This window comes from Lissotriton vulgaris, chromosome 6, assembly GCF_964263255.1.
Source record: "Lissotriton vulgaris chromosome 6, aLisVul1.2, whole genome shotgun sequence".
Classification (NCBI taxonomy): Eukaryota; Metazoa; Chordata; class Amphibia; order Caudata; family Salamandridae; genus Lissotriton; species Lissotriton vulgaris.
Genome location: NC_141694.1, coordinates 1,765,202,709 through 1,765,227,496, shown reverse-complemented (window position 1 = coordinate 1,765,227,496; position 24,788 = coordinate 1,765,202,709). Strand labels below are relative to the sequence as shown.

Below are 24,788 nucleotides of genomic sequence, written 5' to 3'. Positions count from 1 at the left end.
TGCAAGGCTTGAAGGAATGGCAGTGAGCACCCACAGGTCACCAGAGACCTCCAGGGTTGAGTTCGACCTCTATGGAACTTAGCCAATAGCCTGTGGCTGCTTAAATATTGGACAATTCACTATTTATTTGGCCGCCAACTAAGTAGTGGAGATTATGTACTATTTGACCAGGGACCAGATAAAGAGTGTGAAGGATGTCTTAATTTAGCAGGGCATGAACCAAAAAGGGACTCCCTGGAATTGCAGGAAGATGGCCATCTTGTGATAGGGAGGCAGAAAGCGTGTGTGTAATGTTTGAAACATACACAAATGCAGAAAAGCATGTAAATAAAAGCAAGTGCATGAATTAAGCTAAGTTGTTTAAAGTTAAAAGCAAACTAAAATACATTTGAAATAGGAACATTTATGTTGGTATAAAATTTAAAAAAGAAATGCAGAGATCAAACATCTGCTTCTGGGGCTTCAAGGTAAACTGATATCTTTTGGATATGCCTGGGAATATTTAGCTGCCTGCATATCATTCTTTAAAACTATTCCTGTAAAGAATAAGGAGTAAGTTTCAATGCATGTTGCATACGCGTTTTTGTCACTCATGAGAATACGTTGCTCATTTTAATGTTCATGATCCTCGTTTTGATGATTTTTGAAGGGTGGATTTATTTTAGCTTCTTGTGGAATGCTTTGTGGTTCTTCTGACTTTTTTTTAACTGCTCTTCACTGAAGATTTTTCATACTAAGAAAGACAGTAGGCATGATCTTGTACATACTGAGTGTAAAACACATTGACACAAGCAGTGATACAGCAAGAATACAATATATTATGCTGGGTGTAGTGGACAAGGGTGAAGCTGCAACCATCTATCATGTTATATCAAGTTTGAAGAGGGTGCTGCATGCGCTGAAATTTAAAGAGGGGGTGAGGTAGTCTACGGAAAAAGGGAAGTGTCAGCAACGTCGGGCGATCCTGCAGAGATGCAGTCGGTCCACACGGGAAGGTGCCCATGGGGAAAAATCAGGTAGCCGACAGTCACGGCGGTCACAGATCAGATGAACTACAAAAGGTATGCAGTACCTGAGAAGAGGAAGAAGGAAGGGAAAGAACATCTAGGTCAAGAAAACTGAGGCAACAGATCAGGGAGCAGATTGCTCAAAAGCAAGAGTCCTCACACACCCGAGTGGATGTAATGCTTCATGATCATGCAGCTCACCGTGGGCCGGAGCTGCAATGCCCAAAGGACCCCTTGAAGGTGCTCTTTGGCGGGGTCTTTAGAGCATGAGAGGTCGATGTGAGGTGTAGGTGCTCCAGAAGTCGATTGGTGTAGTGTGAATTCAAAATACGTAAGCGATACCCAACTAAATTTAATAGGTGGGTTCTCTTGTTATGAATTAAAAGCAATGGGTGGCTGAATGTGGAAGTAATGGTCCCATCCAGCTCATAGAATAGTGTGCGTGCAGGTTGACATGTTTTTTGCCCCAAGTGTCGAAGATCAGAGGCAGGGCCCACTACTAGAACTATGGCAACCCACCCTGTGATCTGTGTACCCTGTCTGGCTCAGTAGCAGAGCCACGGCATCATGTCGTCCTCTGACCATGCCTTCCCGCCTTGTCTGTCTTAGGGCGCTGCATTAGGACTAGCGGACACGTCTTTGGTGTTTTGCAATGCAGTCTACCCGTTACCTGCATAATATAGTTGCAGGCATCAATCCAGAAAGGACATAGTACCGCTCACTGCCATGTCATGTGGTAAAAGTCTGCATGGCCTGCACCACAGTAGGGTCATGTGTGTGATACAGAGCTGAACATTCTGTGCGGCCGTGAGGCTGTCAGGTATGTGCGGTGGACATAGTTAAACTGTAATAGTTACAGATGCACATTCCTTGAGATGGATGGAATACCGCTCAGAACCTGCAGACAGGCGTGATGTTCATTTCAAAGACTTGACTCCAGCGGCGGCTCAGTCTAGGGCAATGTTGGCCCCTCTGTCTGACCCAATGCCCTATACATATTAGTAATCCCATGCTGCGTAGCACTCCTCATCAACAGCATGTGCAGTGCTGGGTCAGTGTCAGGTTTTTTTCCTGGCTCAACCCACACATCACAGATCACAAAACGAGAGGTAGGGAGAGTAGATGACACTCTTAGTCCCCAAGGTTATCAGAAAACAACAACAAAAGAGTGTTCTTGTATTAGATAGGTATACACGGAGCACAAGAAATCAACAAAGCCCATTAGGTTTGTTATTAAAGCCCTCACTCACCGACCTGGTCGGTGACCTGCTTCATCATCGGGCCCCACTGGGTGTGACCGAATGTCACCCCAGTGTGCTACAACGCCAGATTTGCTGCAGAGCTGGTAATGTGAAGGGATGAGGGCTATGTGGTGAATTTAAGTGAACAGAGTGAGGTGGTGAATTAAAATTGCCTTGTATGTATCAAAAAAATTATTTTAATCCATGATCATCAAGGGCAAGGTTAAAAAATGTGTTGGTAAGCACGGCCAACTAATTAGATGGTCTGCTTCCAATAACATTAGGTGAAAGGGTGGTCGGTCAACATGTTTCAGCCGGAGTGGTGTAATTAACCTGGCATTCGTCAGGACCTAAAGTGAATAAACCCCGGCGGTATGGGCACGCTAAGGCCCACCCTACCAAGGGACTTGAAAGTAAAAAGTGTCTGTGAAGTGCAAAAAAGCGAGGGGGCTTCACCAGCCAAAAGGCGGGAAGCACACAGCCTCTGAGTCTCTGATTCAGAGACCAAAAAAACACTTCACAAGGGATGAACTTTCACCCCATAGACCGCGGGAGGGAGAGGACGGCGAGACCCGGTTCTGAGGGCTGTTCAGGTGTACACTCGGGAGACTGGCGTCGTGGGCGATGTGCCAAATACGCCATCCCCTCCCTCCCGCGGTGCCCACCAACACATTTTTTAACCTTGCCCTTGATGATCATGGATTAAAATAATTTTTTTGATACATACAAGGCAATTTTAATTCACCACCTCACTCTGTTCACTTAAATTCACCACATAGCCCTCATCCAGGGCCGGCTCTAGGCTCATGGTGGCCCTGTGCAGGGAGCGTAGGTGGGGGCCCCCGGTAGAGTGACGCACTGGTCGCGCAAGGGGCTTGTAAATAACCTCCCCTGTTCCACTCACTAGTCATAGCTGCCACCAGCTAGCTGCCTGTCTCCCTTAGACTGGTGAGAGGGCACTGTACCAATACCCCAGCGGGCTTAAAAAACAACGCCGCTTATCGAAAAGGGGCACATGCGAGCAATATGTGCAATAATATGACATGTAAAATCTAAGACACTTTAATCTTCCGGTCCGGATAAACAACATTGTTAATATAAATCAGATATATGTTCATATTGTATGCTCGAGGGAACTTTGCCATTAACCAAGGCGTATCTCGCTGCTCGTATGTCACCCTTCAACTCAACAAGCACGGCTAGTGCATATAAAAGGCAGCCAGAAACAAACACTCACGCAAACAACCACACATTTGCGTGCTCACGAACGCACAAATGTGCATGCACGCACACACGCACTCACGGCTGCAGGCGCTATCCCATTACACATATAATAGAATTGTTGTCAAAAGCTGGTACAATCCAATTAAATATACAGCACCCATCTGGACAGAGAGAATCAACCATTGAGGTTTCCTGGTTGAGTAGGATGCAAAGCACGCCGTTTATTTTTGGGGAATAAGGTATTCGTTGCACACATTTTTATTAGTGCTCATGTCAGGGTATTGCACGTTTTACTGGGGATAGTGGTGCATTTCAACGCCTCGTCAAGGGTAGTAAGCGCAGTATAAATACAATTACAATTGCAGACAACAGCGCACTGTACATATTCCGTTGTGTAGGCCTGGCGGTGCACTGCTCAAATCTTATTTCAAGGAACAGTGAGCTATCAGCCACGGAAAAACGCCACCCCAGCCACGGGAAAACGCCTCACAATGTGTTTCCGCACCTGTCGGTCCTGAGCCACACGGTCCCTCTCAACCGCTTCACACCTCAAGCACATTTTAAATTGTGCAAAGTAGCATGCGCATGAGAATGACCAAGGGTGAAGACCGCGCAGACGCAGACGCGCACCAGCGGCCCCGAGTGGAAATCGCACATCTAATTGTCACTGTTTCCTGAGTTATGCGCCGTCAATTTTTGCAAAGTGCCCTGTTAAAATACAGTATAAACATAGCTGCCAATGTTTCAGATTGCTTATGTGTGACATTTTCATAATTTTTGTGAAATTATGAGTGACATTCAACGACTATGAGTGACACTCTCTTGCGAGCAAAATCAGGCAATGAAGACGAGGGAAACATATAAGTATCAGCAATTACACCCATTTGAGCAGCGAGAAACTCTAAAATCTTAAAATTGATGCAAAGCACCAGTGCACAACATAGTTTTCTAGAAGTTCGTCGTTCTTATTTATACAACAGCACACATTCCTATCTGAGGCACTCCACAATGTTCAGCCTCTTCATTTCTGATGCTCACAGTGTGTCATAGCTGCCAAGTTTTGCGATTGCTTATGTGTAACATTTCAATGGTTTCAATATACTTATGAGTAACATTCAGCTGCCAAATATATCACACTTAGAGTAACACTTGCTCTCAATTAAAACCATGGAATAAAATGCATTGAAAGAGCTAAATATCAGAAATTACAATATTTTGAAGAATGAAAAGCTCTAAAGAGATCTTAAAACTAACAGAAAACTCCTGAAATGAAATCTCACTAACCTACAACCTGTTTATAATATGACCATACTGTAAAACAATTGCGGCAAATCCTGCCCGTCAATTGGCAAGGTACGTAATTGTGCCTAACTAACACGAGGCCTAACCAAAAATGACATTGCCATGAAGTGAGTGATAAGTGAGACATAATAGCTGCAGCCCTCTGGGCACTATGATACAAATCAGCAGAAGGTGTGAACTGCTTCCCTCATACGTTAACACTATAGATATAATAATACCAGAGGATTGAAGCTCACCTGACCCTGATGGACCGAGTCTTCCGGGGCCAGCCTTTGTTCCGGTGCCAGCTACTCCACATTAATGTGGCTGGCATCCTTCTCTGAGCACACCCCTTTGAAGGATGGCTGGCTGACTGGCAGCGTGGTTGCTGGCCTTCGTATTTCACCAGCGTTGCATCATGATGAGTGTCCTCGAAACCGTCCATTTAATTTGCCTTTGCACAGAATAGCAGCAGTTGCAGCAGCTCCATGGGCAGGTGGACATCGGTCTCCAGTCACGTAGACCAACGGCTGTGAATCATGCTGCAGACACTAGATGCACAGAGCACAGTGCAGGACTGCCATTAATGCCATTATTCCCCTCCCACCCCCCGCCCCCACCTCCCGGCACTCTCACTAGGCCCAAGCTGTGGCTGCTAGAGATAAGGAAAGGGACAGAGACTGCTAGCCACAGAGGAAAGTCCTGCGCGTGGGTCCCTTGAGCCCACCGAGCGCCAAACATGAGAAAGCTTTGCAGGGGAGTGAGTACATGTTCTCATCCTTGCCAGCAGGCCAGCAGGATGTTGCAAAGAAAGGCTTCTTTTCTCTGCAGAATTAAACTTGCAAACGGTGAACCTTGCTGGGTAAGCAGTGTAATTCAAAATGCACTACCTTTGAGAGTTCAGCTTTACCAGTTCTCGCAACCCACCCTCGCTAGGGAGCAGAAATGTATGAGAAAATATAAATACTTGACAATCTGTTAGAATCCAGGGCTGGCATTTGGCTCCCCAGGGGAATGACGAGCCTTCAAGCAGCCTGGTCAGGTCAGGGCACCACCATGATGAGAGGCACAGGAGCCGGTGCGAGCAGCGGAACTTTCAAGCTTAACTTCCCGCTCGCACCGCCCAGTTAGCAACAATGTTGCAAATGCCCATGTGAGAGCACAGATGAGCCAGCCTGGCAGGTCGGAGCAACCGAAACCTCTTCCTGGCAGATGATGATTTATATTTAACACCAGAGAACAGTAGTTGCACTGCACAGTGTGGGAAGGGGGCCCCTGGAGCGCGGGCCCCCCGCACCACGTGGTCTTTGGGGGCCTGTGTTACGCCCCTGGGAGGCCCCTGGGGTTTGGCAGCCCTGTGCAGGTGCACAGTTTGCACATGCCTAGGGCCGGCCCTGCCTCATCCCTTCACATTACCAGCTCCGCAGCAAATCTGGCGTTGTAGCACACTGGGGTGACATTCGGTCACACCCAGTGGGGCCCGATGATGAAGCAGGTCACCGACCAGGTCGGTGAGTGAGGGCTTTAATAACAAACCTAATGGGCTTTGTTGATTTCTTGTGCTCCGTGTATACCTATCTAATACAAGAACACTCTTTTGTTGTTGTTTCCTCAACCCACACATCTCCAAGTCTCTTGAAGTGAATGTGTTCTCACTGGTGCTCATGTAAAGCGCTCTGATACCCAATGTCTAGTTCGCGCTATACAAAACAGAAAAATGCTGTGTGCGTCACAAATGACCCCGCCATGATCCCATGCGCCTCCTGGAGCTCCTCAAAGAAAAGAATGAGCTCCTCCACAAACACTTCTTTTGGGCTTCTTTTCAAGAGGCATTGTGCTTGCTTAGTATGTTAGATCAAGGAAAACATTTTTTCCAGATTGGGCTATTGACAGCATAACTGGGGGATATTTTTCCCATTTATGCGGGGGGGGGGGGGGGGGGGGGTTGGAACTTTGCTGGCAGTTTGCCAAATTTCAGTAAAACATCAGTGCAATCTAAAACTGAACGCAGCCACTTGAATTAGTCTAGTAGCAGTCGAGCGTGACTGCGCAGGGACAAATTGCGAGAAGTCACGTGGGGTGTTTGATTGGGGGCCAGAGATTGAGATGAGTGATTCCAGGACCCCACAGTTAGATTTTCCCTTACACCCATTTAACTCCTTCAACACTCGAAAGGTACGGAAGGCAGCATTATACTTATGCGTGTCACAGAGAACCCGCAGCGACCCCCCCCCCTCCCCGCCCCCCACACCTGGCTCTTCATCATCCATGCAGTCGACACAGCTGAGGTTGAAGACGCAAGTGTTCCCATACCTTAAGCTGTTTTTTTGCCAGTAGGGCCAGATTACATTTTTATTTTATTCCGCGGCAAACTGAGTCAGATTGTGCTAGACAACTTCTCAAGAATAACAAGCTTTGGCAAAGCTCATAGGTCTGGGTTTACTGTGCAAGCATATTAGAGTGAGACACACAGGAGGGAGCCAGCATAAGTGGGCCGAGACGGCTATGATTGTTAAGTATTCCTTCATACAGTTCAGTGGAAGCACTCGAGTGGAGGTGGAACCCAGACAGCCAATAGATAAAGGTAAATACTCCACTGAGCCAGGAGGTCATTGACAAAGTCTAAAGCCAATAGATGAAAGAGATCTGGTGGAAGAAAGCCAGTGATTGAAAAAGGGGGAACAAAAAGCCTGCACTAGGTATTTTTTTTTTTTAAGTGTTATTGTTTTATTGCAAGGAAATACAGCAAAGCATAGTAAGCGAAATAACACAATATATTCGAAAGACAAAATATATAACAGTTTTTAACAGAATAAATAATGGAAGAAGAATAGAACAGAAAATAAATGAGATTAAATCCACTCGGCAATTGGTGCCCAGATTTTTTCTCCCATGATTCTTTTTTTAACCCCCTTCAGCTTATATATAGCAGATTCCATGTTGTACATAAATAATAATTTTTCCCGCCACATGAAGAACGTGGGGGGATCCTGGCTAATCCATTCTTTAGTAATAAAGGATCTGGCTGCGGCCATGCAAAGAAAAAGAAAGTAAGAGATTGATCTGGGCCTAGTAACAGTGTGGTCTTATTATGTTTCTTATATAGCGCCTGAATCGACCCCCAAAGGGGTATCTCCGCACTTGCCTTGGGAACCCGTCCTGGCTTTTCCCTGTGAGATAGCCCCTACAGGGCATCCCCAAGGTGAAAGCCAGGCATCCCGCCGCGGGGGGCCGTTGTGGAGATTAAGCAAGCTTAATGCCCAGAGTTGCAGAGTGTGAACCCATGATTAGGTCAGGCACCGAAGCGAGAATTATCGAGTCCATGGACATTTGAGCTCAAGACCCTGCCGCGTCGGGAATTGAACCCTGGTCCCGGGTCTGACCTCTGCTTCAGGGTCTGCCTGCTCTAACCAGTGAGCCACACTTCTCCACACCAAGTAATACTAATTCGGGAGTTATCTTAATGTCACATTTCAAAATAATGGATAAGAAAGTTTCGATTTGTTGGTACAACAATGACAATTTAGAGCAAAAAAAAAAAAACATGTGTAATTCATCGGCTGCGTATAATCCACACCGACTGTGCCTGCCGTCGTACTCCATTTAACAACTTTGCTTGGAGTGTAGTAAAGATTATGGATACACATGAAATGTTGGGATTTCATCATCCCGGTTATAAGACACTCTGCAGCCATTTTAATTGATAATAAAATATCAACATCCGGTATACCAAGACTATTAGCCCATTTCAACTGACATTGGCCCAAATCATCCCCATATTCCTGCATTAAACTTAAATAAATAGCACCTATACGGGTTTTTTTTGTAAAAGCTCTAGCAATGGAATTTTAACTGGAGGAATTAAAGGATGATTCTGTAGAAAGCTGCGAAGTTGTAAATATTTGAAGAAATCATTTCTTCCCACAGAGAAATTAGTCGTTAGATCCTGAAATGAAACCATTTGACCATTATAAAATAAATCACCCAGATAACTTATACCTTTCTGCTGCCATCTATACATGGTTAAGTCATAAAAAAATTCTGGAAATAAATCCTTTGATGTAAGGGGAGTGTAGAAATTTAGTTTCATTAATTTTATATGTTTTCGAATTTTTTGCCAGACTCCAAAAGCTGATTTCAGCGTCTTATATTTAGTTCTTTTGTGATAGCTGGGTTCTACCATTCTCAAAAAGCTGCCCTTAACTTTCTCACCCAAAATCATTTGATAAATTGATGGGGTCTGGCAATCTAGAAGTTCGACTCTATCTCCCATAATTAGGGGGCCAATGTATTGTAAAACGGCAGAGAAATAATAAAAAAGAAAGTAAGGGACATTCCATCCGCCACATTCGTTGCTAAGAATCATTTTCTTAGCAGCTTTCCTATGGCGTTTATAGCCCCAAAGAAATCGAAATATAGTTCTCTCTAAATTTCTAAAGGAAAGCAGTTGAAAGTCCAACGGTATTGTGCAAAATAAATATAAAACCTTTGGTAGAACCAACATTTTTAAAATGTTAAGTCTACCAAAGAGAGATAGACGTAGATGATCAAGGCGCTGTAATGAGGTATTGATTTGGGTTACTATAGGGTTTAGGTTGCGTTCTGGTATCTTTTCTATAGGTAAAGAAATTGTAATTCCTAAATATGTGACTTCTGAGGTAATAGAGAAGTTTGCAGGTGGGTTTTCTCCTGAGCAGAGGATTTGAGTCTTTTCCAAATTAAGTTTATAACCAGAAAAAAACCCGAACTGTTTAGCAATCTCATCAAGAATAGGTAAGGCTGTTTGAACGTCCGTAGTAGTGATCACAATATCATCGGCGTAGGCAAGGACTCGATAATTAATATTGGCTAAATGTATGGGTTTAATATTAGCTTCTAAAAAAAAAACCGGTTAATTAAAGGGTCAATGTAAAAAGCAAAAAGTAGGGGAGAACAGGGGCATCCCTGGCGGGTACCCCTAGTAATTGATAAGGGTGACGATAATTGCCCATTGATGCGAATGTACGCTCTGGGGGAAATATACAAAGTTTTTAAGGCTTTTATGATACCCTGTCCTAATCCCTTCCTAAGCAATATTTCCCAAAGATAACCCCAAGCAACCCAGTCGAAAGCTTTCTCAGCGTCTAAAAATACGAGTCCAATATTAGACCGGGTTGCTTGGGACCAATCCAAGAAAGAGATCACACGTCGAATGTGATCGGCAGTGTCTCTAGCTGGGATAAAACCATGTTGGTACTTAGAAACTAAAGGGGAGATAATATTGGATAGTCTTACCGCTAAAATTTTAGAAAAGATTTTACTGTCAGTATTTATAAGTGAAATAGGGCGAAAAGATGAGAGTAATAACGGAGGCTTGCCTTTTTTTAGAAACACCGTAATAATAGAGTCATGCCATGATTGAGGGGCATTACCTTGCTGTGCATTCAGACATAGATCCAGTAGTTCTCATTTTAAAGTATTCCTAAAGAATTTGTAAAATTCTAAAGGAATAGTATCGGGTCCTGCAGCTTTTCCTGAAGCTAGCGACATTAGGGAGAGTTCAATCTCCTCCCAGGTGAACGGTAAGTCTAGTTTCTCCTTCTCTTCATTAGATAGGGCAGAATTCAAAACTGAGTCAACAAACTGATTAATCTGATCTGAGCAATCAGGGCGATCATCATCAGCATACAGCTTAGAATAAAAATCACTAAATACTCTAAGAATATCTTCCATTTTACTAACAGTCGTCCCTGTGTGATTTTTTATATTATTAATACTAGCAAAGGCTGCTTTTTGTCTCGCCCTCTTTGCCAATAATTTACCAGAGTTTTCTCCAACTTCATATAGCTCTGTCCTGAAGGCAGAGACTTGTTGCGTAAACTTTGTGGCAAATCGTTGATATATCTTGACTTTCAAAGTTGTTAATTTCTTTATAACAGTTTCAGTAGGCAATCCTTGATTGCATGCTTGCATAAGTTGGAACTCTAGAGATCTAAGATTTTTAATTTCAGAGTTTTCTTGAAACCGAGCTTCCTTTTGTTTGCTTATTGAGTAACTCAATGTTTCACCCCGAACCCCACTTTTGAAGGCATCCCAGACTATTTCAGGAGATGCAGTACCTTTATTATTAGAAAAAAATTCCGGGATCCAAGTATTCATGTGGTCAATATAAGATGGGTCATACAATAATTTACGGTCAAAAGACCATGAACGGGTGGTATTAAAAGTATTCAGTTCAAATTTAAACATTAAAGGGTTATGATCTGAGATAATTTTCGGAAGAACCTCATATTCCACTTGCGCTAAGTCATTGTATAGTCCCTTTAATACAAAGAAATAATCTAATCTAAAAATCTTTGGTGCGGTGCCGAAAAAAAAGTATACCCAAACATCCCTGCTCTTTTCTCATGCCCTACATCGGTTAATCTATACTCTTGGATAATCCCTTTAAGTGCTGCAAATACCTTCTTCTTCCTACCCTTATATGGAGTACTACTATGAATGTCAAATGTTTCTTCCAAATGTAGATTAAAGTCTCCACAGAGTATAATATTGGAGGACCATTGTGCCAATTCTACACTTAGAAAGTCAAGCGCAGCAGAGTCATCCAGTATAGATGCGTACACTGAGCATATATAATAATCAGTCCTCCATATTTAAGTTCAGCAAACACCCATCGTCCAGATAAATCTTCTTTAACTCTTTTTACTTCCCCCATTCCATGTCTCTTAAGAATTGCGACCCCTCTTGTTGTAGAATTCTGACGAGAGCACCCTACCACTTCCAAACCAAGATCTCTTAAGCTCCCTCTGCTAGACCAGGCAATATGAGTCTCCTGAATACATACTACATCCACCCGCATAGTTTTTAACATCTGAGCCGTTATACCCCTTTTTCTTTTATCATTCAAACCACATACATTGATAGAATATATCGACAATTTAACCATTATAAAGCATTTTTAAATAAACTTGCCTAGACAAAAATACATGAGCATCAATTACCAAAATTCGATATCTGCCGTAAGTGGATCTTAAACACAAAACATATACTTCTTCCGACTGTATGACCTTGCACCCCAAAAAAAAAAAACTTCTTCCCACCCACAACCCCCACTCTTCCCTCCCACCCCTCCCTTCCCCCAAGACCCCCCCACCAGAAGCGTAAGGGCTATTGCACTCATTGATGGTATGTGAGTATAGGCTGTGAGTTCTGCCCGGGTCTGACCAGCCTGACAAATAAAGAATAGAGTGCATCTAGAGGTAGAAAGGCAAAAGAAAAAAGCATACGACACTGCTAGGGGGTCAGCCCATTCAAGCTAAATATAGTATTACCCATGAGCTCCATCCTATAAGGATTATTACATAATTTCTAAGTATTGTTGTGCTTTTATCTCCGAAACAAAAAATAAGGTTCTTCCCTTATGCACAAATTTAAGCTTAGCTGGATTCAATAAGAAGGTTTGACCCCCCTTGGCTTGCATAGGTGCCATAAGCTGTTTAAGTCTCCAGCGTTGTTGAACCGTTGCGGCACAAAAATCTGGTCTAACGAAGAATTCATGCCCCAAGCCTTTTCTGGGTTTAGATGGCCTTGCCAAATCATATAAGATCTCTCGGAGAAGATAGTTCTGCACACAAATGAGAATAGCTCTTGGATGTTTATTCCTCCCCTCCTGATCCGGTTTTTGATTGAATGGGAACCGATGGGCTCTTATAATTTCTTTGTCCCAGTCCCATCCAGTAAGTTCCTGAAAGGCATCTGAAAACATCTCTACTACAAACCGGCGAGCATCCTTCCCTTCTGATTTTTCCCCAACTCCCAAAATACGTAAATTGTTACGCCGTGCACGATTCTCTAAATCAGTTAATTTCCAGTCCACATCTTGCCTAGTACTATCCAAGTCTTTAATTGAATTCTTTTGTAGCGTTAACTCATCCTCTACCGCAGATATACGTGTTTCAGTCTCTTGCACTCTCAAATTAGTGTCCGTGCTAGACTTGGCCAATCGTCGAACGACATTCTGGAGTTTATGTACACCTCCCTGAGTCCGAAGACCCTCAGCCTTAGTTTCCTCTATGTGAGTCATAATCATACGATACATTGAAGCCTGTAACTTATATATGGATTTTAGTGTAACCTCCTCAGTTTCCTCTAGTAACTCTGGAGTTTCAGGATCAGTTTCATTATTTGCACCGGCCCCATCCCATTGATGTTGACTCATGGCACTTATATTCTCATTAGATTTCTCCTCTATGACCTTACGGACAGTATTTGATACTCCTTCATTTGTTAAGAAATCAGAGCCGAGCATATCTTCCTCTGAGATTTGATTGCAATCATCCGCCCAGTCTTTTTCATGAGAATGCCCCTCATTTAAAAGCTCCTCTTCAAGATCTCCTTCTGATGCAACTGATAAATCAGACATTGAGAAAAATTGACCCCCTGATTCTATAGACTCTGCATCTTGTTGTTCTTGTTGTTCAATCAGCCTGGGTGAGACTCTAACTCCCTCTACAGCGAGGCAAAGTTCAGATAATACGTCGTCATCATTCACTCCCTCTCTTACTCCGACTCCGTCATCTGGGGCTAAAGCAGCAGAGGGTTTAGCTGGTTGGCTTATGTCAGTTTTTTTGGAGTTAGGGCGTGCTGGAGCCTTAGAGGGGGTCGATTCATTTGTAATACTTTTGTTAGGATTAGTTATAGCCTTTTTCTTGAATAAATCTGGTATAATGGGCTCTTTAATAATACCATTTGTTTGTAAATTGCAGTTTTCTGGCTCTGCTACTGTAGCTGTAGTTGATTTCTCGGCCACCCGTGGGGTGGTATTTGCAGAATTTGCAGAATTAGCCGAGTTAGTGGTGTTTTTTTTTGTTACTCTGCCTTTAGGAGCCATGTTTAAACTCTCAAATAATATGTCTCAGATAGTATATCAAAAAATGGAAAAAATAAAAGTTGGTTCATTCAATTAAAGCACTTATATCCTGTCAATTATTGCCATCTGCTAAGAAAATGTTCAAGCACCACGATGTAGCAAACTCAGCAAAATGTATCCACTCACCGGCTGAATCTTCTGTAAATCCACGCGTGTCAGAAAGAAAAAGAGAGCTCAGGAAACTGCTACAATGTTGATTAATAGCTGCAAAGGACTTAAAAGTTCAGTCGCCTGCTCAACATCAGAAAAAAGGCCTTTAATCGCGTCTTCAAGCTCCACACAGCATCCGAAACACCCCCAGTGCCTTCCTAGGTAAAGACGCTTTGAATCGCGTCCAATTCAGGATTAAATCAATGTGCCACAGATCAAGTCGCAACATTGTAGCAGTCGAAGTAGCAGAAGCACAAGAGGAGCTTTTCCGAGTATGAAACACGTCATTAACACCTCATTAACACAGACGTCAAACCGCGTCTTTGCACGCCTCGTAGCAGCCGGTTCACAAGTGCGGTGAGGCGCGATGAGGCTGAACGCTGTAAGCGCAAAAGCACAGAAGCACCTGGGTCCCGCCGTCCAACGGGAGAAGGTCCCGACAAGGTTCAGCGGTTCAGCGGCTCTAACAAGAACAAGCCGGTCTTTCTCTTCGGAGCCTCGGTAAGTCCCATACAGCCTCGGACAACAATCCCAGACGAAAGCGCTGTAGCGAGCACCACGGATTCACCAGGTTGGATCAGTCACCGGGCAGAACGCGAGCAGCTCCTCACACGGCTGCAGTAGCGGCCGCCATCTTGCTTCTCCAGCCTGCACTAGGTATTTTTTGGGAAAAAGTTTGGCAGCTGCACTTTCAGAACTAAAAAAAAGACGATGGCACCCGAGGAACTGGCTGCAAGCTAAGAACTACCCCGTCTGTGTTTTTAGCCAGTTAACATTTTTATGGCCATTTGTATGATCCACTCCATGGTACATCATTTTGGGTGTGTTTAAAATAGCTAATTTATACACAGCTTTGGAAGTGTCGAGTACGATCTTGCAAAAAAACTTCTAATTCAGTTGTGAAGTACGGCAATATAGTAGCTACTATTTGGAAAAAATAAATACACATACAATGTCATGTTTGTGAACTACCAGGAGCCCTATCGGTGAGCACTATTTTGTTTAATAAATAATGGGGACAATGGTGGCTGCTTCTTGTATTTGCAGCACACCCATACAGCACTCACGGGACAATGGCGGCCTTTTCTCGTATGGAGCGCTATGCGTGCTTTCCCTTTAAAAGTGGCTGCTCCCACCCCCCAACACAGCACTTGCGGGACAACGGAGGCCGCTTTTTGTTGATTTCTAAAGTTTGAAGCTGAGCGCAGAACCCGTTTCAGGGACACCGCGCTTTCTTTCAGCTGTTTATTTTTTTTCTTCAAACTTTAAGCCTGAGCATAGCGCCCCCTTCAGGGACACCGCGCTCTCTGTAATGCGATAGGTCTCGCATTTTCCAAACTTTGACCTATTGGTATTGTAAATCATAATGCCTTTTATTATTCCAGGTTTTTACACAAATAAAAAGCATTGTCATTTACAATGCCAATAGCTTAAGATCTTGCGATTGCAAGACCAATTGCATTGCAAATGCTTGTTTCCTATCCTGTCACAAATGCCTTTTAGAAGAAGCTTTTTTTGTTTTAATATCTACGGACAAGTAGATAAAATGCAAGCCTTTTCAAATTAGTTGCTCTGGGATTATTTCAGCACAAGGGTGTCTTTTAAGGTAAGGTCTAACGTGATGTAAATCCTGGAAGATCCGATTAATGTGTAGTTTCAAGAGCCACTCTACTGAAATAGTGTCAACATTACCACCCCTAAACTTTATTTAAATGGATTATAGTCTGTTCTTGTAGAGTTCATTCATCAATGCCAAGTTCAGGTTTGGATTTGTGGTGACTGGAGTGCCGGCTAGAAGGTCAGAGTGGGACTGATATTTGCAATCAGTAAGTATTAGAATTTTGACATGATTACTGAAGTAGATAGCTGTCCTGTCAACCTCCTCTAATGTTATACATACTTAATAGAAATTAAACATATTCTTAAAATGGTTCCTAAAGGCTATTTTCCTTTATTTCAGAGCTCCAACTTTAAGCTACATTTGGGCAAATATTGGCCGTCATCTGGAGGTGGCTTACGACTGTTTGAGGCAAGCCCGCCTTCAATAGCCAGTTGGTGAGGTATGGGAAGACTGATATACCCAACCCCTATGGATGGGCCCCTCACGGCCACCACCATCACCTTTGTGAACACCCCAGGTGCACTGGTAAGACCAAAGAGGAGGACGGAGAACGGAAAGTCCTCTGGCCTAACTGAAACCGTTGGTGTCTGAGGGATTCCCAAACGGGATAGTGAAAATAGGTGTCCTGCAAATCCAACATCACTATTCAGTCGGCTGGGTTCATGTCAGAAAGATAAAGTTCAGCGGGCGAAGATCTAGGATGGGGCGAAATCCTCAGTCCTTCTTCGGCACTAGAAAAATAACTAGAGTAACAGCCATTCCCGATGTCTGATGATGGCACCCTCTCTATTGCTCTCTTGATCAACTGACTTCTCAGTGGGGTATGGACAAGTGGTCCCTTGGGAGGTATAGTGGATGGCATATCTGGAGGAATAACTGTGTTCCACAATTTGGAGAATCATGGGTCGGATGTGATGCTCCACCATCCGGGGAGGTAAGAGGTGATGATGTCTCCCATCAGATGATCGTATGCTGTCAATAGTGAATTAAAGCGATTTTGCAGCATCTGTGGGTGGTGGGGCTGGGGTTTGGGTAGATTGCGGCACCTCGAGGAACTGGACGCTGTGGCCTGACCCCCCGCTTCTACCTAAAAAATATTGAGGCCTGTTGTTGCAGAGGCATGTTCTGACAATGCATCTGCTTATATCTCCTGCTGAAGCCTTTAAAGTGGCGAAATTGCTGGGAAACTACTGAACAGGCAGAGAATCCAGATGTTGCACTGAAGCACCACACTGTTGCTGACTGCCCTATGCAGTCGTCTGTATTCAAGCCCGAGCAAATGGAGTGCTTCGCTGCTTCCTGGCTATCTGTGATGAGACAGAGTTGACCAATGTCCTCGGGACCAGCTAGCAAGATGTCCACCACTCTGTCCCATAATGCATGTGAGTACCTCCCCAGGAGGCAACTAGTATTGACCGATCTGACGGCAAGGCTGACAAAAGAAAATATGCGCTCGGTGGAAGTGTCCATGGTTTTTGATTCCCTGTCAGGAGGGGTAGTGGGGAATGCATTATGGTTCAGGTAACCTCTCTGGGGTGGGGTGTTGCAGGAGAAAATCTGGGTCCCCGGCGGTAGGTCTAGGTTACCTTGCTACTTGCCTACTAACTTGGGGTCAAGATCCTGGTTTGCTCAGGTTCCCACCAGCACATCAGTGAAAGCTTCATTGAAGGAGAGTAGAGGGCTCACCTTCCTGATCACTGTTGTGAATGGAGCAGACTCTTCTATCACCACAGACTGGCTAGGGGAGAACATATCAATGTCTAGTGAAGTATCCAACCCACCGGCATACTGAAGATCCATGAATAGGTTTTCGCCATCATAAGGAGGGTTATCACCATCATCATTATTGTCACCATGAGGTTGAGGAGTTTCAGGGTCATAATAGTACAAATGTGTTGTTTGCAATCTCAGGGGAAGAAGGAGTGGAAACTGAGTTGTGCAGTTCGATAAAACTAGGAGCCAAATTTCCGGGATTGGTCACATTGGGCTGGTGTCGAAACATGGGTTTGCAAGGTCGATTGCAGCACCAGAGGCAGTATCAGATCTTACACCAGAGTTGAAGTCAGCAGAGCCTATCTCAGAGACAGAGTCAGCATCAAAGTAAGGTGTGGCACTGTCTGCATTGGATCCTCCCAGTGATAATCCGATCCTTTAGGGTCCCAAAGGCGCTTTAGAGGGATCTGGTGAGGTACCAAAAATGTGGTATATTGCCAGTTTCAGCTCATGGAGCTGTTGAGGTGTTGCCGATGGCCCGGGAAAAGCGGGGCACATCGGGATCAGTTACAGAGTTGAATCTGAGAGAGGGGAGCAACTTTGTGGCCTGGAGGTACCTGGGCTGTTGTGCGACTACGAATGATGGCAGTACCAGGATGACCGCGAGCCATACTTTGACTTCTTGTGCTTATTTGATATCTTGAACCTACCTGAACTCCTGGACTTCGATAAGGAATAGTTGTGATACCAGCCCCAGGAATTAGAGCACGTCCATGCTCTCGACTGGGACTGAACCTTCCTCGACTTCTTCAGAAGTTCGGTGACTGCAAGTTTGGCTTTGCGGTCAAGGATGGCCTTCCTGTTCATCTTAGCGCAAAAGCTGTATGACATCAAATCCTGCCTGGAACTGAGACACGAGAGAGGAACAGAAATTCTGTCTGACTGACAGGATTCGAAGGAGCTCTGAGTCATAATCATTAGGCACCGAAAAAGCGAAACTGATGTCAGCAAGTGGAAGTGGTGCAGATATAAGGGCCCTGATGTCACATCCAGGACAAGTTGAACCAGACATGGACCCCCATAATGCCAGCTTCTGATGTGCAAGGGAACTGCCGTTACGGATCCAGGCTGGTGCCTGGGGAATTCAGAAGGTGACTCCATATACAAATTGTTGTCATCGTATTATTGGGGTACACATCACCATTATCTGCATTGTCATTTTCGAATTGTAGCAGGCTCTGATCAGAGTCTGAACCCAAAAAACTGGTGGAGCACCCGAGAGTGGCTCCACAACAGCGGTAGTGTTCTGTCAGAATCAGACTGGGCACGTCCATGTGGATTCCAGACACGACCATGGTCGAGGCAGAGATGTGTTCAGCTCGGAGTCAGACACTGGAATACAGTCTTGCTCCAGTACTGGTGTTGTTGCCACCGACGGCAATGTCAAATGGACTGGCACAGATTTTGGCACCGGAATATAAGTAGGCATCAATGCCGGTGCGAAACACAATTCAGAAAAGGGGGTGGTGATGGACAGAGTATCTGAATTAAGCAGAACACTCCTACCCAGTCAACGGATCAGGGCTTGATCCATCACCGTTTTTTAGCTCACTGCACCATCCCAGCTCAGAACCTGGCTAAATGCAAATTAGTCTGTCCCTGGCCCAGTGCATCATGGGAACAGGGCAGACCAAACTACCAAGCCAATTCTTTTACGGGAAAGGAAACAAGCTTCCGGGGACCGGTTTCTGGCATTACAGCCGTCTTCGGCCCGGCTTGCTTGAATCCTGATGGTGCAGTGAGTGAGGGACTCATGTCTGAGCATACCCTTCCACGCTTATGGTGGACAAAACGATTCAGAAAAGGGGGTGGTGATGGACAGAGTATCTGAATTAAGCAGAACACTCCTACCCAGTCAACGGATCAGGGCTTGATCCATCACCGTTTTTTAGCTCACTGCACCATCCCAGCTCAGAACCTGGCTACATGCAAATCAGTCTGTCCCTGGCCCAGTGCATCATGGGTACAGGGCAGACTAAACTACCAAGCCAATTCTTCACCAGAAAGGAGACAAGCTACCGGGGACCGGTTTATGGCATTACAGCCGTCTTTGGCCCGGCTTGCTTGAATCCTGATGGTGCAGTGAGCAAGGGACTCATGTCTGAGCATACCCTTCCACGCTTATGGTGGACAAAACGATTCAGAAAAGGGGGTGGTGATGGACAGAGTATCTGAACACAAAGCAGGTTCGAACTGCGCAGACAGAATAGAGGATAGATCCTTTGGCAGTAACCTGAATGGAGGCCCTTGCAGATCCTTATTGGGATCAGCTCCTCAGTGAATCGAAAGCAAGACAGGGTGGTACTTTGACACCCTTCCGACTTTTCTGCAGAGTGGTGTGGGATGGGAACAAGTCTAGCTTGGCTTTCTTGTGTTTCCACTTTGCGTAGGACCTGGACATACCTGAAGACTTTTACAGTTACAATGACCTGTTGGGGCAATGGTCGCAGAGCGTGAGTGAGTCTGTGCTCTCGACTTCAAGCGCGAGAGACACTTGCGAGGGTTCTTCCTGTGTTCAGCGGCATACATCGTAGGTTTACTGTAATGGATAGCCCTTAAATTCATGAGGGCACATGAGTTTGAGTTGTGCCCCAAGCCCAAACACTAAAGGCATACCTCATGGGAGTCTGTCACAGACATTTCTTTTTAACAGCCTCTTCATGGCTTAAATTCTGTATTTTTTGGAGGGGACATAGTTCCCTTGCACAATGGTTTTAAGTTTTTTTCAAAAAAATGACTTTGGCAACAAGTTTGTCAAACGATGAAGAAAGAAGAACAGAGCTCCTGATTGGCATCTGAAGAAATGGAAAGAAATGAACTGATGTCCGCAAGCAGAGATGGTGGCATCTATGACGGTTCCGCTCTGTAACTTTTGGGGCACTACAAAGTCAATGTGGAGCCACACAACGCCACCTAGCAATGTGCAAGAGCACTGCTGCGAAAAGCTTAGGTGCGCATCTGGCACCTGGGGTTGTTCTAGAGGCGAGGAATCAGCTGTTAGACGTACCCATCAGAGAGCTTAGACGAAAGCGGAGTAAATGTAAAGTTTCTCTGCTATATGGACAGCCTCCAGCCAAATCATCCATAATGTGTGGTATCTAACCAGAAACTGGGTAAATAGTGAACGTTCTTTGCTATATCCATGGCCATGATAGACATAGTACAACAGCATCGTAAATAAGAAAGTTTCTTTGCTGATTACACAGAAAATTGCCCAACCAAGCCGAATATGTGCAGTAAATAGTGAAGTTTATTTGCTAGTTGCACGGCAACTGGGCAGATAGCATATCATTTCTACTATTTAGCCAGTGGGCAGTAAATAGTGACGTTTATTTTTTGTCTGCACAGGAGCTGACAATGCTTATGTGTCCTACTTAGCCACCATTGGTCCGGCACACTGTTAAGCTCCTTAGCTTGTTGCACTATCGCCAGCCAAGCAGTGCCTGCCATTTAGGCATCGGCCGTGTAAAAAAATAGTAGAGTTGATTTGCTATTTGCATGGATGGCTGCCACACAGTACATATTATCTGCAAGCCGGGTAAATAGCAGGGAATATTCACTAGTTACCCAGCGGCCAGCTAAATAGCCGCTACCTTCTATTAATGTTTCACCCACTGAAAATGGCAGATACGTTATTTATATTAAAACATAATCCATGGAAAGGGGAGACTGAGCAATTCCACGTGAGATATAATTTAGTATTATTGCGGTAAGGAGAATATTTTAAATTAAAATTACAAAATCCACATGATGCCCACAATAAAACAGGCCACTTCCAGCCCAGTGCAAGTTACTGTGGATGATGACGATGCCAGGGAGACTCTGTACGTTTCCAAACTAGTTTCGTTGTCAAACTCGTGGCAATGTGGCATCCTACTTTACCTGAAGTATGGATTCCACTAGTTTGAGGCAAAGAAGGAGACACATGTCAGACCCTTAACCATGAGCAGCGGTTAAGGTCACTTTAGTGATGCTGGCTGACACCGGAATAAACATCCACAGAACACCTGAAGTTGGAGAAGTTAGCTGAAAATGCAAGAGTGACAAGAGAACTTTTTTTTTTTATTGAGAACGTTCTGAACCAGGGTTCACTTGGATAATAGTTTAGAAGCAACTTGTCGTCCTGCAGAGTTCATGCACTGGAGAGGAGGGGATAAAAAGAGAGACAGAAGGAGTGAGAGAGACCGAGAACAGATGAGAGGAGACGGCAATAGAGAGATGAGATGAAAGGTGGGGTAAGAGAGTCAGGAAACATGCGGTAAACGAGAGAAAGAGAAAGCTGCTGTGACCCCTTCCTTGTGTTAGGGAAGAGTAAAAAGCTGCTGCACAAGACGTTCGTGTGTTGTATGTGGCGACACTTGGTGGATGCCTTTTCACCATACACCAGGGTGGAGTATCAGGATTCTGTCTCCACCCTAAGCTCTGGGTTTGAACCTGTCGCATTATCTTTCAGGCATTCAGAGGCAAACCACTGGCTCCCGTTTCTGTGGTTACCACTGATATGCTTTAACACCATCAAATGCAAGTTTACAGATTAGTCTGAGGGGAAATCTTCATTTAATTAAAGACAAGGTGGTGAAAGTTATCCTGCCCCAATGTCCTTCGTGCCTGTCGGGCCTCCCTGTTCAGTTTACTTCTTGATATTACTGCAGCTCCAGGCACCAGTGCTTCGGTCTCAAGGATGCTTGGATTGGGCGGACATCTTGGATCTTACTTCAGTTCCAGTGTTTGCTTTGTTCGACCACAAGGGGCCTCACTTTTAGTAGCACAATATTGGGTGAGAGGATACAGTGGGCCGCAATCTCTTACAGCAGGAATGATAAGTTATTGACCTCACAAAGTGGAATAATATGCAAATCAGAGAATACCAGTTCATTTTACACACATCTTTCCTAATTCTACTCCAATACCACTTCTGGAAGAAAGAGGAGTGCTGTGTATCTGGAGTGTGAAGGTGGGGTACAGCAGGGCAGGCCAATGCTGGAAGAGAGTTACCTGCTCTACTCTACCCTGATGCTGGAGAATGGTGGGCGGTGCCCTGTCCGGAGACATCCATGTATCCACACCTAGTAAACCATGTGTCGTGTCTCTAGGCCAGGGATTACCGGATTCAGAAACAACGGGCTACTCATGGTTGGTCGTATCAATGCCCTTTTTTGGGGACACTGCTCTATGCAACTGGTAAAGAAGCTCCGCAAAGGCAACCTGTCTGTAGTGCGTATGTTGGCAGGTCATGAGACAGGCCACTGGCGCACTACAGTGTCTTTTCCAATGGTTGTTTTTTCTCACACCTTCACGGACTTAGTCTATTTTGCTGTTAATTATGTAAAGGTAAGGAAAGAAAGCCATCATTTTCACCTTTGTGCCTTTAAGACAATTAAGACAATCTGCATTGTCAGAGCCTCACTAGATAAGCAACTCCTCACCCTCTGAGCAGATCACATAAGCATAGGAGGGCACAGGGTTCAGTGGTGGTGTACAATTCAACTGTGCCGTCCCGGCTAAACCAGCCAGCTCCCTCTTTTGGAATAGCCAGTCCAAAGCTTCCAGAGATGTAAAAAAGAATCAGAGAGAGAAAGATATGACACACTCCAATGAGCTATCATCTATTCATACGCTCATTTAACAATTATTGGATCCAGAAACCATATGCTTCACTTTGGGAAATTAATTTTACGACCATTAACCAGACAATTAAGAGGCAAACTTGTTTCTGATGACAACACAGTTCTTTTTGCTCCAGCTAGGCCGTGCGAAAATTGCTCCCATTGAGAAGAATTGGATGCGGATCATTACTGCTTCCAGACGGAGGATGCTGTGACTGTGTGGGGGCGCTGCTAGGGTTTAGTTTTGTTTCAAATGTAAAGGAAGGACTCACACTTTGAACCAGTTCTAATTTCGCCGGAAGTTATCAATACAAGCTCACAGCAGTGTGCACTGGGCCTTGACTTATTTCAGTGGAAGGACTTTTTTCCTAAACGTGTTCAGAGCCATCCCATGAAAGACCACAGAGAAATCAATAGGTTTATTAATGCATATAAATGAGCTGCCTTTGGGGTCATAACCTTGTAAATGAGACATTATAAGCCATAACCAGGATCAATAGTAAAATGACCTTGAAAAAGGTGAAAGGAAGTGGCGATTGCTTATTCTCTAAAAGTCAATTATGGCATTTATCCAAACCCACTCATCCGTAGATACTCCCTTATGTAATTAGCCAACTAATTAGATAGTCCCATAAGCATTATTTATTACATAGGTACAATAATGTTAGTTTTACAAGGATGTGGATTTTACCAGAAGAAACTGCTATTTTAAAACCCACCCAAGGGAAAGGGCTTCCCTTGGAGGGTTCCATGACTACTGCGAATAGTACATTGTTTTGCTACATCTTTATATCTTACATGTTTGTATATTCAGCAGCTGCCTCGGGTCTTTTCGAGGACATATTTCATCAGGCACGTAGTAGAACATTCACATAAAATCTTAAAGCCAGATGACAAAATGCCATCTTTAAACAACATGAGCAGGGTAATTAAAAAAACACGTACGAATCTTCCAAACCGTGCAAAATATTTTTGGGGACTTGGGATCAGCTGGAGGATGTTGTTAAGGCAATAACTTTTTTTAGATTTTGACCGATTGGACCTTTAATAGTATTTCATGATACGCTCACTGCATCGCCATCCTGCCGAATAGAAACTCAGAATGACTAGGTGTTGCCTTTAATATTAAATTCAATCTATGAATACCCCGCCGAGCTAGGCTCATAGCTTTAAGCTGCTTTCAAGGCAATTTGAATACACTTCTCACTGCAGAACATAGAAAGTCGGCAGAGATGGCAGAAGAGCAGCAGAGATGGCAGAGGAGCAGCAGAGATGGCAGAGGAGCAGCAGAGATGGCAGAGGAGCAGCAGAGATGGCAGAGGAGCAGCAGAGATGGCAGAGGAGCAGCAGAGATGGCAGAGGAGCAAAAGAGATGGCAGAGGAGCAGAAGAGATGGCAGAGGAGCAGAAGAGATGGCAGAGGAGCAGAAGAGATGGCAGAGGAGCAGAAGAGATGGCAGAGGAGCAGCAGAGATGGCAGAGGAGCAGCAGAGATGGCAGAGGAGCAGAAGAGATGGCAGAGGAGCAGAAGAGATGGCAGAGGAGCAGAAGAGATGGCAAAAGTGCAGCAGAGATGGCAGAGGAGCAGAAGAGATGGCAGAGGAGCAGAAGAGATGGCAGAGGAGCAGAAGAGATGGCAGAGGAGCAGAAGAGATGGCAGAGGAGCAGAAGAGATGTCGGAGGAGCAGCAGAGATGGCGGAGGAGCAGCAGAGATGGCGGAGGAGCAACAGATATGTTAGAAGAGCAGCAGATATGGCGGAGGAGCAGCAGATATGGCAGAGGAGCAGCAGAGATGGCGGAGGAGCAACAGATATGTTGGAAGAGAAGCAGATATGGCGGAGGAGCAGCAGATATGGCAGAGGAGCAGCAGAGATGGCGGAGGAGCAGAAGAGATGGCAGAGGAGCAGCAGAGATGGCAGAGGAGCAGAAGAGATGGCAGAGGAGCAGAAGAGATGTCGGGGGAGCAGCAGAGAT

General features: G+C 44.7%; 1 protein-coding gene across 1 annotated transcript in view; it reads right to left on the bottom strand.

Annotated features, from left to right (window-relative positions):
* ELP3 (elongator acetyltransferase complex subunit 3) overlaps nt 1-24,788 on the bottom strand; it is an 805,914-nt gene that overhangs the window by 16,712 nt on the left and 764,414 nt on the right. The gene's annotated exons all lie outside the window — the stretch shown is intronic.